Source organism: Hyperolius riggenbachi, chromosome 10 (assembly GCF_040937935.1).
Source record: "Hyperolius riggenbachi isolate aHypRig1 chromosome 10, aHypRig1.pri, whole genome shotgun sequence".
NCBI lineage: Eukaryota > Metazoa > Chordata > Amphibia > Anura > Hyperoliidae > Hyperolius > Hyperolius riggenbachi.
In genome coordinates, this window is record NC_090655.1 from 110,314,897 (window position 1) to 110,329,914 (window position 15,018).

Here is a 15,018-nt window from a genome sequence, read left to right on the forward strand (position 1 = left end):
AATGCAGCCTGGCAACTGCTTGCTGAGCACACAATTCAACAGTCCATGGAAAAGAGGCCTAACAGGTTTAGGCCTCTTTTCCACGGACTGTTGACAGGCAGTGAAATGCCTCTCAAACTCTCACGACTGCTCACTGCTGCCTGGCAACTGCTTGCTGAGCACACAGTTCAGCAGTCCGTGGAAAAGAGGCCTTACGGCTCATTTCCACGGGCAGTTGAACTGTGTGCTCGTCAGGCAGTTACCAGGCAGCAGTGAGCAGTTGCCAGGCAGCAGCAAGCAGTTGTGAGAGTTTGTCAAAGATAAACAATAATCCTCAGTGCTCTCTATTGCACTCCCACACACTGTGAAGACTGCAGACACATTGTGCTCATTATTGGAGACCGTGACCGTCACCGAAAAAAACATATATGCAGGAGTCGGGGCTAAGTTCATACACAGGGGGGTACACTTTATTGCAACAACTCAAGAGTCAATAAAATAAAACACAAAGGCCCAGTGCACACCAAAAAGCACTAGCGTAATCGCAAACGCTCAGCGCTTTTTGAAGTGATTTTTCAGAGCGATTCTAGGTATGTGTAGAGCGATTTTGTAAACATGGCTAGCGATTTTTGGAGTAGCATTTTTTTTAATATTTTGTTACAGTAGAGCTGTAACTGAACAGCTTCTGTAACAAAAACTCTTGAAAAACGCTAGACCAGAGCGATTTTCCAGAGTGATTTTCCACTTTCCTATACTTAACATTGAGGCTGAATTGCCTCAGAAATCAGCAGAAATGCTGCAGGACCCACGTTTGCATTTGGGAAAAAAGCGCATCGCTCTAGTGTGCTCCATCCCATTCAAATACATTAGCCAAGCGCTTTTCAAAGCGCTTGCGATTTTTAAAAGCGCTCAGAAGGGCTCTTGGTGTGCACCAGCCCAAACTCACATCGTGGGTCCATGCACACTGGACCCTTTTTCTTTAACCTCCTGAGCAGCATGCCCGACACTGTGTCGGGCATACCGCTTGCTAGAATCAGGAGTCCCCCAGGATGAATCTAATAGATTTAATGCTTCCACAAGGTTTAGCTAGCACTAGGATAGCTAGTATAGGTTGCCAGCACCCCCTGATTACCTCCGATCCCCCCGATACAGCCGTTTATACATTACCCAGCCTCTATCCAGCAATCGGCTCAGTCTCCCCGCACAACTCCGGTCTTCTCTATGGGGAGGATCGGGTCTGGGCACGACATCGGTGACGTCATGTATGATCCTCCCCACAGAGAAGACCGGCGCTGTGCGGAGAGGCTGCGCTGATCACTGGATAAAGACTGGGTAATGTATAAACGGCTGGATCGGGGGGATCGGACGAAATCGGGGGGGTGCTGGGAACCTATACTAGCTAGCCTAGTGCCAGCTAAACCTTGCGAAAGCATTAAATCTATTAGATTTATACTGGGGACTCTGAGGCTGCAAAACCTTCTGAGCGGTGACATAACGCTCAGGAGGTTAAAACGCTGTTGTGAGAGCTTGAGAGGCTTTTCACTGCTTGTCAACTGCTCATGGAAGAGAGACCTGAGACATGAGGGGCCATTTCCACAAGTAGTTGATAGGCAGTGAAATGACCACCCCACTAATCCAAATAATAAAAATCAGAAAATGTGAGTAGTTATTAATGGAACACTGGAAATCTGTCATTTGTTATGTCTGGGTCCCAAGTTGGTTTGATTTACCTTCATTACAAATCTCATGAGCCCGTATGCAATTTTTCTCCTGAGTTTTCTCCTAGGTGATATTTTCTAACTTTTCAATAAAAGGTCTTTAAAACTACCAGAAAACAAAAATATTTAAAAATAATTTTGATAGTACTTGTTTACCTACTTTGCGGTACTTTTTCCATTGCAAAGTGCTGAAACATTACTCTAAATTGAAGATGAAAAATTATCTCCTAGTAGAACACTCAGGAGAAAAAGTTTATTGCATATGGGCCATGGACTGCTGAGAACAGCAAATTGGAAAACCTCTCCAATGGTAAAGTGAATACACTTCAGGTAAAAATCTTTGCAAACTGAGGAATGAATCTGCCATCTAGGTTTGTCAGGAAGGTTTGAAACATTGATTGTTCTAAAGATGCTGTACACAAGCTAAAGACCCAAAAAATACCTGTGTAGCCTATTTACTTCCTTTTTTTTTCATGCCAGCGTGTGCACACAAAAGTTAGAAATATCTGGAGATCTCGTAAACAGAGTTAAGGGGCATACAGACATGCGACTAAAGTCGTTGGTAACGAACGACTAACGATCGTTTATAACGACGATCGTTACAAAATAACCGCTAACGATCGTTAAGGGTAACGATCAGCGACTGAAGTCGTTGCAAACTGGAAATCCGTCCTGGCGGATTTTTTGTAACGACGATCGTTAGCAAAAGTACGTGTGTATGCTGATCGTTACAAAAACGATCGTTCGTTAAGTACCGTACATGCGCAGACAGAGAGAGAGAGACAGAGAGATGTATATAGATATATGTATATAGATATATATATATATGTATATATAGATGTAGATAGATGTATATAGATATATAGATATATGTTGACATAGAGATATATCTATCTATATCTCTCTCTCTCTCTGTGTATATATATATATATATATATATATATATATATATATATATCTGTACGCAACTTCCTCTTTCCTACTGGCCATTAACAATGACGTTCGTTCCGGGTTCATTGATCTGAATAACGTTTAGCATAATAGATGCGCTGCATCATACGTTCGTCACTTCCGCATCGTTCGTTCGGAAACGATCTGATCGTTTGCCACTTTCAACACCTCTTTACTAACGACCTTTTCATTTCTCTCCTTAATTGATCGTTCGTCGTTGCTTACGAACGATCGTTATCGCATGTCTGTACGTAGCTTTAGAAATATCTGGAGATCTCCTACACACCCTGTTTAATTAACAATCATCTGCAGATCAGGACTAATCTGAAAGATTGAGGCTAGGTTCACAGTGGTCAGTTGCATAGGGCACGTGTTCTAATAACTGTGAACTGCAATGGACATAGAATTTAATACAAAGCCTGCAGCGAGTTAGAAAAACGTGATCAGTTACAACACAATACTGTGAACAGCCCCATAGAACTATATGGGCAGTGAGTTGTCATGCAGAATTATTCTGCAATGCATCTGAACACTGTGAACAGGGCCTGAGAGATAAATATAATTTGTATGTCTCTATTGAGGTCTTTTGTAAACTTTTTTTAAATAAAGATTATCTGCAGATTGTCTTTAATCTTTCAGTTTCCAAACACTTTTATGTGTGTACCCAGCAGAGCCGAATTTACTATAAGGCACTGTAGGCACGTGCCTATAGGCTCCTGATGGAGAGGTGCCTCAGTCCCTCCTTCCCTATGCAGAGTCCCATGCAGAGTGTAAATAAAATGAGAGGTTACTCACCCGGGTCTCGGCATTCCACTGATGAGATCTCCCTTCAGCTGGGGCACCTCTAGCCGAACACTAAGAAGCCAGCGCAGGAGATTTGGGCGCAGCTGGCTCCACCATAGGCCGTAATAGGAATTACGGCTATAGCAGCGCACAGGAAGTAACTTCGGCACCGCCAGAAGACGGAGCTGAAGTTACATTTAAAACACTGTAATTCGGCTTCCAGCAGTAGCTGGAAGCTGAATTATATAATTCCCCACTATCCATAGCGGCCTGGAGGGGGAATAGTAATTAACACGGCCGGGACTTGTGCGGCAGCAGGGTCAGCCATATACCGGCTGTATCCTGCGCCCAAGTCTCCCGCGCCGATTCATCTAGTACACCCTCTAGCTACTTAAAACTGGGGATAGCACTGGCTACCTAATACTAAGGGGCACCTGTAGCTACCTATGACAGGCAAGGGATGTAAGGGAGAAGTGACAGCTGACTCTTGCGGTGCAGTTTGGCGGGGTTTGTAGGTTCATGGAGGGCGAAGTCTATGCTGCCAGGACATCTGTGCCCATAGGCTCCTGTGATGTAAATCCAAGCCTGGTACGCAGCTTAAAACAGGCAGCAATAAACTTTTATAAACCTCTTTGCTATGCTACTAAAAAGTGTTATTACAGTTATGTTGTATTTTATTAAATGTACCAGTATTGGTATTGCTTCAAACTACACATCAATTGTATTTATCTGTACTTGTGTTTCTGTTTGTCCTGATTGTACGGTGTGTTGAACTACTCATGGATCTATTGTCTATTTTGCACTATGTACAGCACTATGGAAGATGTTTGGTCTCCTGTTTTGTCACATGAACCTCTGAAAGGGATACAGAAAGCAAAACCAAGCAACAAAGGTACTAATCCTTTACCTGGTCTATACAAAATGAGTTCTCATATGAACTCATGAAAATTTACTAACAATAATAATCTTTGGGACATAGGAATCTTAGAACCGTATTTCCTCCCTAGCAAAGGCCAGCATCTTCTCTAGAACCTGGTGGACACAATTGTTATTTTTATACTATTGATTTTTGTATGCTGGGAGTGATATGCCCTCTACTGGCATGCACACACCATGACTCTCATATTTAGTGATTTACTTCTGGCGATTTACCTTTTTCTACTGTCCTTTACAGAGACCTGTTGAAGCAATAGTTGCAAATCTTAGACATGTCTAAACTATGGTGTATACATCAACATTATTCGGAATAATTCCATTAAAGTGTTAGATCATACATCGTATCTTGTTTTTTTCTATACCTCCAATCATAATCAAAATAATAAAGCAGCATACTACTACTACTACTACACTACTTTATGTTCCTCCTGTCTTATGTCCAAAGCCTTCCTGTTTGGTAGCCTTAGGCCTCGATTCATCAAGACTTATCGAATTGGTTAACGACAGTTTGGTAAAATACCGAATTCGTGAAGTTGATTTCAGGATTCATCAAATTTATCTACAGCTGTTAGCGAGCATTCGGTAATAATTCGTTAGTGATGCGTTAAAACGGAAGAAAGTGCAATTCATGAAAATGAAAGTGGGCATGGTTTAGCATTAAATTTAGGATTAGTTATCTCCTTCACTGCTCTGTCGTTATTCCTGTCAGATCATTGCTGACAGAGAAGATGGAGCCATTTGAAGTGGTTATGCATCAGCTGAGAGTGATTCAAAGGTGCAGAAGGGCAAGAATAAGGTCTAGAGCCATATCAATTTGCAAGAGAATAGATTTATTTGCTATAACAGGACATCTGCATTTCTCTTGAATCATCTTGTACGAGAACACAGGCAGTGCCAGGGTTAACTAATTTGCTAGCTGCACTATATATTTTAGAGAAGGCTCCTATCAAGCCGCAGCTGGCGAAATTGTGGGATTGTCCCAAGCCACTTCCAGAATCCTGGTCCAGGTGTTAAGCCCTATTCAGAATGTTGCTACGTAGTGTTCAAAGGACTGCCTTTTACCCACAATTCCATGGGAATCTTATGGCCTTTTGTTAAATTACCGCTGTAAAATGGAGATATCGACACATTACCGAATGGATACCGAATTGTTATCGAATTCACACCGAATGCAGAAAAACCTTGATGAATACAACTAGAAATCGATAAACTTCGAATTCAGTAATTTAACAAACTGGAAAAAGTTATCTCAAAGACAATGATGAATCGAGGCCAATGTCCCGAAGGTACAGTGAGGAAATAAGAAATCTGTCAAATAGCAGCAACTGCACCAGCTTCCCACTGACCAATGCTGGTATTGCTGCTTGTAACCATCCAGTTAGAGAAGAGAAGGGGGAGCTGTTCATAAGGAAGTGGCGCACTGCCCTGGAGAAGCTATGCAGAGGCAGTGCAGGGCCCATCTGAGCAGCCAGGCAGCCATGCAGGAGACCAGCCAGGGAGGAAATAAAAAGATGAGCATAAAGTGAACAGACCCATGGACAGAGCTTCAGATCAGCACCGGAGGTCAGAGAGAGGCTTCTGGGTTCATGTATCTGTGAGAGGCTGCAGACACACTTGTCTCTCCTGTTAGGGCCTGAGCCCACTGATGCAGTTGTGTCCGCTTCTGTCCGCTTTTCAGCATCTCTAACTTTGATGTGTAACTGAAAAGCGGACACAAATGCATCAGTGGGCTCAGGCCCTCAGGGGCTTGGTCACCTTGGGGTTATTAGGTCTGTCAGGCCAGCATGATTCACATTCAGAACTGAATTCAGGTTCCTCAGGAGGCAGCAGACAGAGGATGAATGGAGCACACTGGCTTCTGGGGTCAGATTGGCCCTGGGATGTGAGGTCTGTCTGGACAGTGCAGAGACCCTTACAGTAAACATTCAGAGGGTGTGCTCTTCCCTGCATTGCATTCTACTGTTGATATTGACAGCCTCCACTCATTTATGCATATTGATTGGTGATAACAGTGAATCCCCTCTCTGGTACTTACGTGGGTGCAGGAGATCCACTGCTTTAAAAGAACCTGTGAAGAAACCAACAGAAATATTTATATTTACCCGGGGTTTCCTCCAGCCCCCAGTATTCCATTGGCTCCCTCAGTGTCCACCCCGGTAAAGTCCAGGATGAGCCAGTTATGGACTACTGCACATGTGCTGCCCTGATCACACGCCCCCTTGGTTGCTCTTTTGTGGCTGGCGGGAGTTTAAACTAACTGGTAGCACAACCAAAGAAACTCACACTCAGCGCCACGCATGCACAGTAGTCTAGCCCAGGGCTTTTCAATCTTTTCACTAATTGTACCACTTTTATCACCTGAAAATTTAGAAGTACCACCGGCTGTTTCAACCAGAATCAAAGCGGAGAGCTGCTATGGCGTATGCGGATATGCTGATAAGGAGATCTTTGGGCGTCCTTTCGCTGGATCCCCTCTACTGTGGAGGAAGGGGGATGCCTCTTTAGCCCCCGAGGTCCTCACTGTACTGCACTGCAGAATAGTTCAGATCTCAGATCAGCAGTAACCCGACTGTCACTGTGCACTGATTGCCTGGCTGTCTCTTCACCACTGATCTGAGGTCTGAAGTATGCTGTAGGGCAGCACAGCGAGGAGCGAGTGAGGGGAGCTGAAGTTTGTGGAGGCAAGATGGGACCATGACAAGTGGTAGACAAACCTGGTGTGTACCACCTGGCCAACAGCAAAGTACCACTGGTGGTACGCGTACCACAGGTTGAAAAGCCCTGGTCTAGCCGACTACTGGAGCTGACAGCAGGAGAATGGAGTGGCCCACGGACTATAGGGGGCTGGAGGAAGCCATGGGTAAGTATAGATCCTTCTATTGGTTCTTGTTGGGTCTTGTTATGTTTCATATGTCTGCTTGTAATTTGGGTCTTTCTTTCAGGATAGTCATCTCTGGTATGTTCCTGTACATTTGGCTCTGCCCACAGTATATTATGACCATACCTATTTTTACCATGTGGCTAGAGGTGTGGCATGGGCGTGGCTTTTTCCTGGCTCCAAAGGTTGGGAGGTAAGATATTATCGTGGGATTATATTTCTCTTCGTTACATAAAAGAACATTTGAAAGCATTCCCAAGTATTACCTATTTGTAAAAACATTTATTTTCACTGCAGGAGCTGTGGAAGCCTACTTATCTCTGGTCATTGGCAAAAGTAATCATTGCTAGCTGAATCTCTTTGAGGTATGTGTTTTCACTCTGCCCCTCTCCTTTTCTGCTAAAGTAACTCAATTCAGCAGAGGGAGGGAGGAGGCAGTGGTGCTCAGCAGAGCTCGAATATTCGAGTAGCTCGAATATTCGAGCTCTTTTTCAGCTATTCGAACTCGGTATTCGAGCTCCGAATAGCTGCAGCTATTCGAATGGGCTATTCGAGTAAACGCGAATAGCCCATTCACTATTCGAGCTATTCGAGCAAACGGCGCTATTCGAGCTCGGGTACCGAGCTCGAATAGCGTCATAGCCCAGATTGATGTCCTTAGAGCCAATCAGAGGGCTCCCAGGCCCTCTGACGGCAGCCAATCACAGAGGGGGACCCTGGCCAGCCCCTACCCTATAAATAGCGGCCGCCATGTTAGGTTTCTCCGTCCTTGCCTGAGACTTGCATAGAGAGAGAGTTGCTCCTTTGTGCTTTGGCTTAGCAAGAGCTCTATTGTGGTCATTTACCTAGCGTTTTTGCTCACATACACCTCCTATACACACCTATATTGTTGTTAGTTAGATAGACATTGTATTTTAGTTAGTAGCTTTTGTGTTACATAGACAGAGACAGCTGCTGCAGGCAAGCTAACAGCTTTAGGCCTCAGGGCCTGCCTGTGTGGGCAGCTGTTCTCTCCTGTCCTCTGTTAGTATATTTCTCTCATCTATACCAGTATTTCTGCTGTCCTTTACTACTGATTGATTCTGTATTTAGTATTGTAGTTATACTGTACTAGGACACTCACTGTCACTGTTCATAGGCTAAGGCTAAGGCTACTAGCTCCTGCGTGTGTGCACTCACTGTCTTGTACACACACACTCTATTTCCTTCTGATTACTGATTGATTATTGTAATTAGTTGTACTTACTGTTACTACTTACTCTTACTGTACTAGGAGTCTAGGACACTCAGTCACTGTTCATAGGCTAGCTCCTGCGCGTGTTTGCGCGTGCGTGCACTCACTGTCTGTAGTGTACACACACTCTATTTCCTTCTGATTACTAATTGATTATTGTAATTTCTAGTTGTACTTCCTGACTGTTACTACTTACTTACTGTACTAGGGACACTCACTCAGTCACTGTTCATAGGCTAGCTCCTGCGCGTGTTTGCGCGTGCGTGCACTCACTGTCTGTAGTGTACACACACTAAATTTACTTGTGATTACTACTGATTATTGTAACTTCTAGTTGTACTTCCTGACTGTTACTACTTACTTACTGTACTAGGGACACTCACTCAGTCACTGTTCATAGGCTAGCTCCTGCGCGTGTTTGCGCGTGCGTGCACTCACTGTCTGTAGTGTACACACACTCTATTTCCTTCTGATTACTAATTGATTATTGTAATTTCTAGTTGTACTTCCTGACTGTTACTACTTACTTACTGTACTAGGGACACTCACTCAGTCACTGTTCATAGGCTAGCTCCTGCGCGTGTTTGCGCGTGCGTGCACTCACTGTCTGTAGTGTACACACACTAAATTTACTTGTGATTACTACTGATTATTGTAACTTCTAGTTGTACTTCCTGACTGTTACTACTTACTTACTGTACTAGGGACACTCACTCAGTCACCTCACCCACCAACCCACTCCATTAAAGTACCCCACTTTTAACCCGCCCTTTTAAAAAACTTTTGTCTTTACGCCCAAAACATCGAAGATGTCTGGAAGTGGCAGCCAGCGCGGTTTGGGCAAGGGGAAGGGCAGCAAGGGAATCAGGAGGAGAGGGAGCAGCATTGTGGCAGGCCGCGGCCGCGCCACCATGCACAGTTCCGCAGCAGCAGCAGCAGCAGCGTCAGTGGCTAACATTCCTCCCATAGCCACTGGCCGTGGACGCCTTGGGCGCCGCCCAGCAGGAGCATCTGCAACTCACGCTGCAGAGACACAGCAGCAGCAGCGTGTAGCACCTGCTCCGATTTTCCTCCAGCCGGATTGGAAACGTCCCATTGAGGAAAAGCATGCAGACACTGTGGTGCAACTCATGACGGAGGATGAGCAGCCCGCCATCAGCTCTGCATCCGAGGCCTCCACCCTCACCACCACCACCACCACCCCTGTTCGCAGCAGCCGCCCAGCAGGGTCTGGGGAGGAGGCCAGTTCACCGTCACAAGTTGGCGACCTGTCACTCAGCAGTATTTTTACCCCAGGCACCATCAGGGTATTGTCTGCTGTTGTTGGCGATTTGGAGGAGGAGATGCTGATGGGCACTTTGGGGGATGAGGGATTGGACAGCAAGACTGTGGCGACAGTCAAGCAGCCCATCCATGCATCAGGAGAGGAGTTTGGGGGGTCATCATCCCAGCAGGACATGTTTCAGGAGGGGGAGGATGATGATGACCCGGTGACAGACAGAGACTGGGTGCCACCACCTCCAGGGGATGTCGTCCTCAGCAGCTCTGAAGGAGGAGGAGGAGGATGCGCTTGTGGGCCTTGCAAGGAGGCGCATCATTGCAAGCATTGGCAGCAGTAGGCAGGTCCCACAGCCTGCTGGTGTCTCAGGCTCAGCAGCAGCAGCATCTGCCAGTACCACCACCAGCCGCACCCAAGCCCCCCCCCCAACCACCACAGGGAGACAGGCGGCAGCAGCGCTTCCATGCCGTAGGGGGATGTTTCTGTCACCAATCTGGCGATTTTTCACCATGCCCACTGTGTACAGCAAGTACGCCACTTGTAACCACTGTCAGCGGAAGTTGAGCAGAGGTGCAGACCCCTTAAAGTTCAGCACCAGCTCGCTCATCAACCACCTTGCTGCGAAACATTTCCACCAGCATGAGGAGTTCCAGAGGCTGAAGGCATCTGGTGCTGGCAGTGGCACCACACCCATCACTGCACAGCCTTCAGCAGCAGCAGCAACAGCAGCCACCCGCCCTCCTGCTCCTCCAGCACCACCAGCAGGAGTGCGGAAACGCACTGCTCCTCCCCCCTCTGCAACTCCTGCCGCCGACACTGAGGCCTGTTCTGGCAGCCAGTCCTCAGTGGCCTCCTCCGCTGTGTCTGCTGATTCCCGTGCCAGCAAAAGGCCACGCCAGAGCCTTTTGAGCGAGTCCTTCCAGGGGGTGGTTAGGGCTCTGCCTCCCAGCAGCCGTCGCGTGCGGCAGCTGAACGGCTTGCTGGCACGGGCCATGTGCTCCCAACTCCTACCGTACACGCTCGTGCAGGAGGGGAGCGACATTCGTGCGCTGCTTGCTTGCGCAGCCCCAGACTGGCAGCTCCCCAGCAGACACTTCTTTGCCCGCAAGGCCATTCCTGCACTGCACCGCTTTGTGATGGCCAATGTGGAGCGAGGGCTGGAGCACGCGGTTGGTGAAAGGGTCCACGTCACCATGGACTCCTGGAGCAGCCGCTTCGGGACAGGCCGCTACCTGTCCTTCACTGTCCACTGGGTCAGCTTGGTGGAAGGGGGTGAGGATGGGAGAGCAGCAGCGGGCACAGCAGCAGCAGCAACATAGTGGGTGGTGCCACCCCGCAGGGTCAGGGGAACTGCAGCAGGTTCCTCCGATCCTCTGCCATCCTCCGGCACACCTGGCCAAACCCCCCGCCTCAGCAGCAGCGTGAAGGCCCGCCACTGCCAAGCGCTGCTGCACTTGGTCAGCCTTGGGAAGACCAAGCTGACGGCAACCCATGTGTTGGCCAAACTCCAGGAGCAGGAGAGGATTTGGCTGACCCCCAGAGGCCTCAGAGTCGGAGAGGTGGTGGCTGACAATGGGGCCAATCTGGTTGCCGCAATAGACAGGGGAAACCTGACCCACATCCCCTGTCTTGCCCACGTGCTGAACCTGGTGGTGCAGAAGTTCTTGCGCACCTACCAGGGGATGGGCGAACTGCTGGAAACGGCAAGGAACGTTGTGCGTCACTTCCGGCGCTCGGCTGCATCCCGTGCGAGCCTGGAAGACGTGCAAAAGGAGCTGGATCTGCCACGCCATCGGCTGATCCTTGACGTTCCGACTCGCTGGAACTCCACCCTGGCGATGTTGGAGCGTCTGGTTGAACAGAAGCGCGCTGTCAAACAGTACCTTGCCCTGGCCACTGTTTCCGCCGCTCAGAGAAGGGACAAGACCAGCAACATCCCGTCCATCGTCCCCGATGATGACTGGAGGCACATGCAGCAGGTGTGCTTAGTGCTGGCTCCCTTTCTGCAGGCCACTAACATGGTGAGCAGGGACCATGCTATGGTCTGCGAGTGGGTGCCCCTGGTTTGTCTGCTGAACAGGGCCCTCGATGCTTTGCTGGAACAGGGAGCGGCAGCCTTGGACCAGCAGGAGCGGCAAGCAGCTGCACAGTCCACCTCTGAGGGGGAGGAGGAGGAGGACTTGGTGGAGGTCCCTGACCTTGCTGCTGATGAGGGGGAGCAGCACAGTGCAGCTGAGTTGGTGCGGGGGTGGAGAGAGGATGAGGCTGACGAGGCAGAGGAGGAGGATGAGGACAGCAGCACTGCCGTCGATGTGCCAGCAGACGTGGCCCGCCTCTTCCCAATGGCAGCGCACATGCTGACGTGCCTGCGCAGGGACCCCAGGGTGATCCAGATGAAGCAGAGGGAGGACATCTGGATCAGCATGATGTTGGACCCACGCCTCAAGGGGAAGTTGAGCCAGTTCCTGCCGCCTGCAGGAGGAGACCCAGCGCAACAAATAAGGAGCTTGCAGCAGGCCCTTGTTGAGCGCTTGGAGGAAGCCTTCCCCCAGCCTTCCACCCCCACTGTCCAGCAGCCAGCACAGAGGCAGCAGCAGGTGCCTGCATCCAGCAGCAAGCGCCCCACAGACCTGCTGTCTCTCAGCCACGAGCTCTACAGGACTGTAGAGGCTCCGGCAGCAGTGACTAGAGAGGAGGTGCATGCAGCAGCATCCTCCACCGGTCACAGCCAGCGCCTGACCCGCATGGTGGCTGACTACATGGGGTCCTACAGCGGGCTTGACAGCGATGCCCCTGTTGATCCCATGGAGTATTGGGTCAAGCGCCTGGAGATCTGGAGCGAGCTGGCGCAGTACGCCCTGGAAGTGCTGTCCTGCCCCCCTTCCAGCGTGCTGTCCGAGCGCTGCTTCAGTGCAGCTGGTGGTGTGGTCACCGAGAAACGCTCACGTCTGTCTCACAAGTCTGTGGACAGACTGACGTTTCTCAAGATGAACCAGGCGTGGGTGGAAGGCGAGTTCCTGGCCCCTGTTGTCGGCGAGAGGGGGACATGAACTGGCTAAGAACCATCGTTAATGTGCCTTACCACCCTTTACCACCTCCTGGCTCCTGCTCACTAAGCCAGCCTGGTTCACTTTGACTATTACGTCGCCTGCAGCCACACATTTTACACCTACAGTGGGCTGCTGTGTACTGCCCTTCTGCTGTCTGTCTGTGTTTCCCACTGCCAGGGTACACATATTTACCTTCTGCTGCCACTCTGCCACCAGCTATTACGTCAAACAATAGCTATATATCTGTGTAATTTGTTTTACAAACAAAACCAAAAAACCATTAAAAAAAAAAAAGGTTTAATTTTTCTGAGGTGCCCGGGTTGAAAACTGTGTTGTCCCAGTTGTGTATTGGACACGATGTGGGCTGCACGACCGCTGTCTGGGACCTCCTGTTGTGTTCATTTACGGCCTGGTATCACCGCTAGGTACCAGGGCTATTATGTCACGCTGCCTGCCTGCTGCCACACTCACACTACTCCTCCATTCCTCCTGCTGCTGCTGTCTGTCTGTGTTTCCCACTGCCAGGGTACACAGAATTACCTTCTGCTGCCACACTGCCACCAGCTATTACGTCAAACAATAGCTGCTCACATTACTCCTCCATTCCTCCTGCTGCTGCTGTCTGTCTGTGTTTCCCACTGCCAGGGTACACAGTATTACATTCTGCTGCCACTCTGCCACCAGCTATTACGTCAAACAATAGCTATATATCTGTGTAATTTGTTTTACAAACAAAACCAAAAAACCATTAAAAAAAAAAAAAAAGGTTTAATTTTTCTGAGGTGCCCGGGTTGAAAACTGTGTTGTCTCAGTTGTGTATTGGACACGATGTGGGCTGCACGACCGCTGTCTGGGACCTCCTGTTGTGTTCATTTACGGCCTGGTATCACCGCTAGGTACCAGGGCTATTATGTCACGCTGCCTGCCTGCTGCCACACTCACACTACTCCTCCATTCCTCCTGCTGCTGCTGTCTGTCTGTGTTTCCCACTGCCAGGGTACACAGAATTACATTCTGCTGCCACTCTGCCACCAGCTATTACGTCAAACAATAGCTATATATCTGTGTAATTTGTTTTACAAACAAAACCAAAAAACCATTAAAAAAATAAAAAGGTTTAATTTTTCTGAGGTGCCCGGGTTGAAAACTGTGTTGTCCCAGTTGTGTATTGGACACGATGTGGGCTGCACGACCGCTGTCTGGGACCTCCTGTTGTGTTCATTTACGGCCTGGTATCACCGCTAGGTACCAGGGCTATTATGTCACGCTGCCTGCCTGCTGCCACACTCACACTACTCCTCCATTCCTCCTGCTGCTGCTGTCTGTCTGTGTTTCCCACTGCCAGGGTACACAGAATTACCTTCTGCTGCCACACTGCCACCAGCTATTACGTCAAACAATAGCTGCTCACATTACTCCTCCATTCCTCCTGCTGCTGCTGCTGTCGGTCTGTGTTTCCCACTGCCAGGGTACACAGAATTACATTCTGCTGCCACTCTGCCACCAGCTATTACGTCAAACAATAGCTATATATCTGTGTAATTTGTTTTACAAACAAAACCAAAAAACCATTAAAAAAATAAAAAGGTTTAATTTTCCTGAGGTGCCCGGGTTGAAAACTGTGTTGTCCCAGTTGTGTATTGGACACGATGTGGGCTGCACGACCGCTGTCTGGGACCTCCTGTTGTGTTTATTTACGGCCTGGTATCACCGCTAGGTACCAGGGCTATTATGTCACGCTGCCTGCCTGCTGCCACACTCACACTACTCCTCCATTCCTCCTGCTGCTGCTGTCTGTCTGTGTTTCCCACTGCCAGGGTACACAGAATTACCTTCTGCTGCCAGTCTGCCACCAGCTATTACGTCAAACAATAGCTGCACACATAATTACTCCTCCATTCCTCCTGCTGCTGCTGCTGTCTGTCTGTGTTTCCTAACGCCAGGGTACACAGATTTACCTTCTGCTGCCACTCTGCCACCAGCTATTACGTCAAAAAATAGCTATATCTGTGTAATTGGTTGTAAAACCAAAACTACAAAACCATTACAAAAAAAAAGGTTTAATTTTTCTGAGGTGCCCGGGTTGAAAACTGTGTTGTCCCAGTTGTGTATTGGACACAATGTGGGCTGCACGACCGCTGTCTGGGACCTCCTGCCTGCTGTGTTTATTTACAGCCCTGGTATCACCGCTAGGTACCAGGGCTATTATG

General features: G+C 48.6%; 1 long non-coding RNA gene across 1 annotated transcript in view; it reads left to right on the forward strand.

Annotated features, from left to right (window-relative positions):
- Positions 1-4,323, forward strand: part of LOC137535509 (uncharacterized) — a 44,663-nt gene extending 40,340 nt beyond the window's left edge. Inside the window, exon 3 of the long non-coding RNA XR_011024406.1 lies at positions 4,244-4,323. This is a non-coding gene — a long non-coding RNA (uncharacterized lncRNA). The remainder of the gene's footprint in view (positions 1-4,243) is intronic.
- The last annotated feature ends 10,695 nt before the right edge of the window (positions 4,324-15,018 follow it).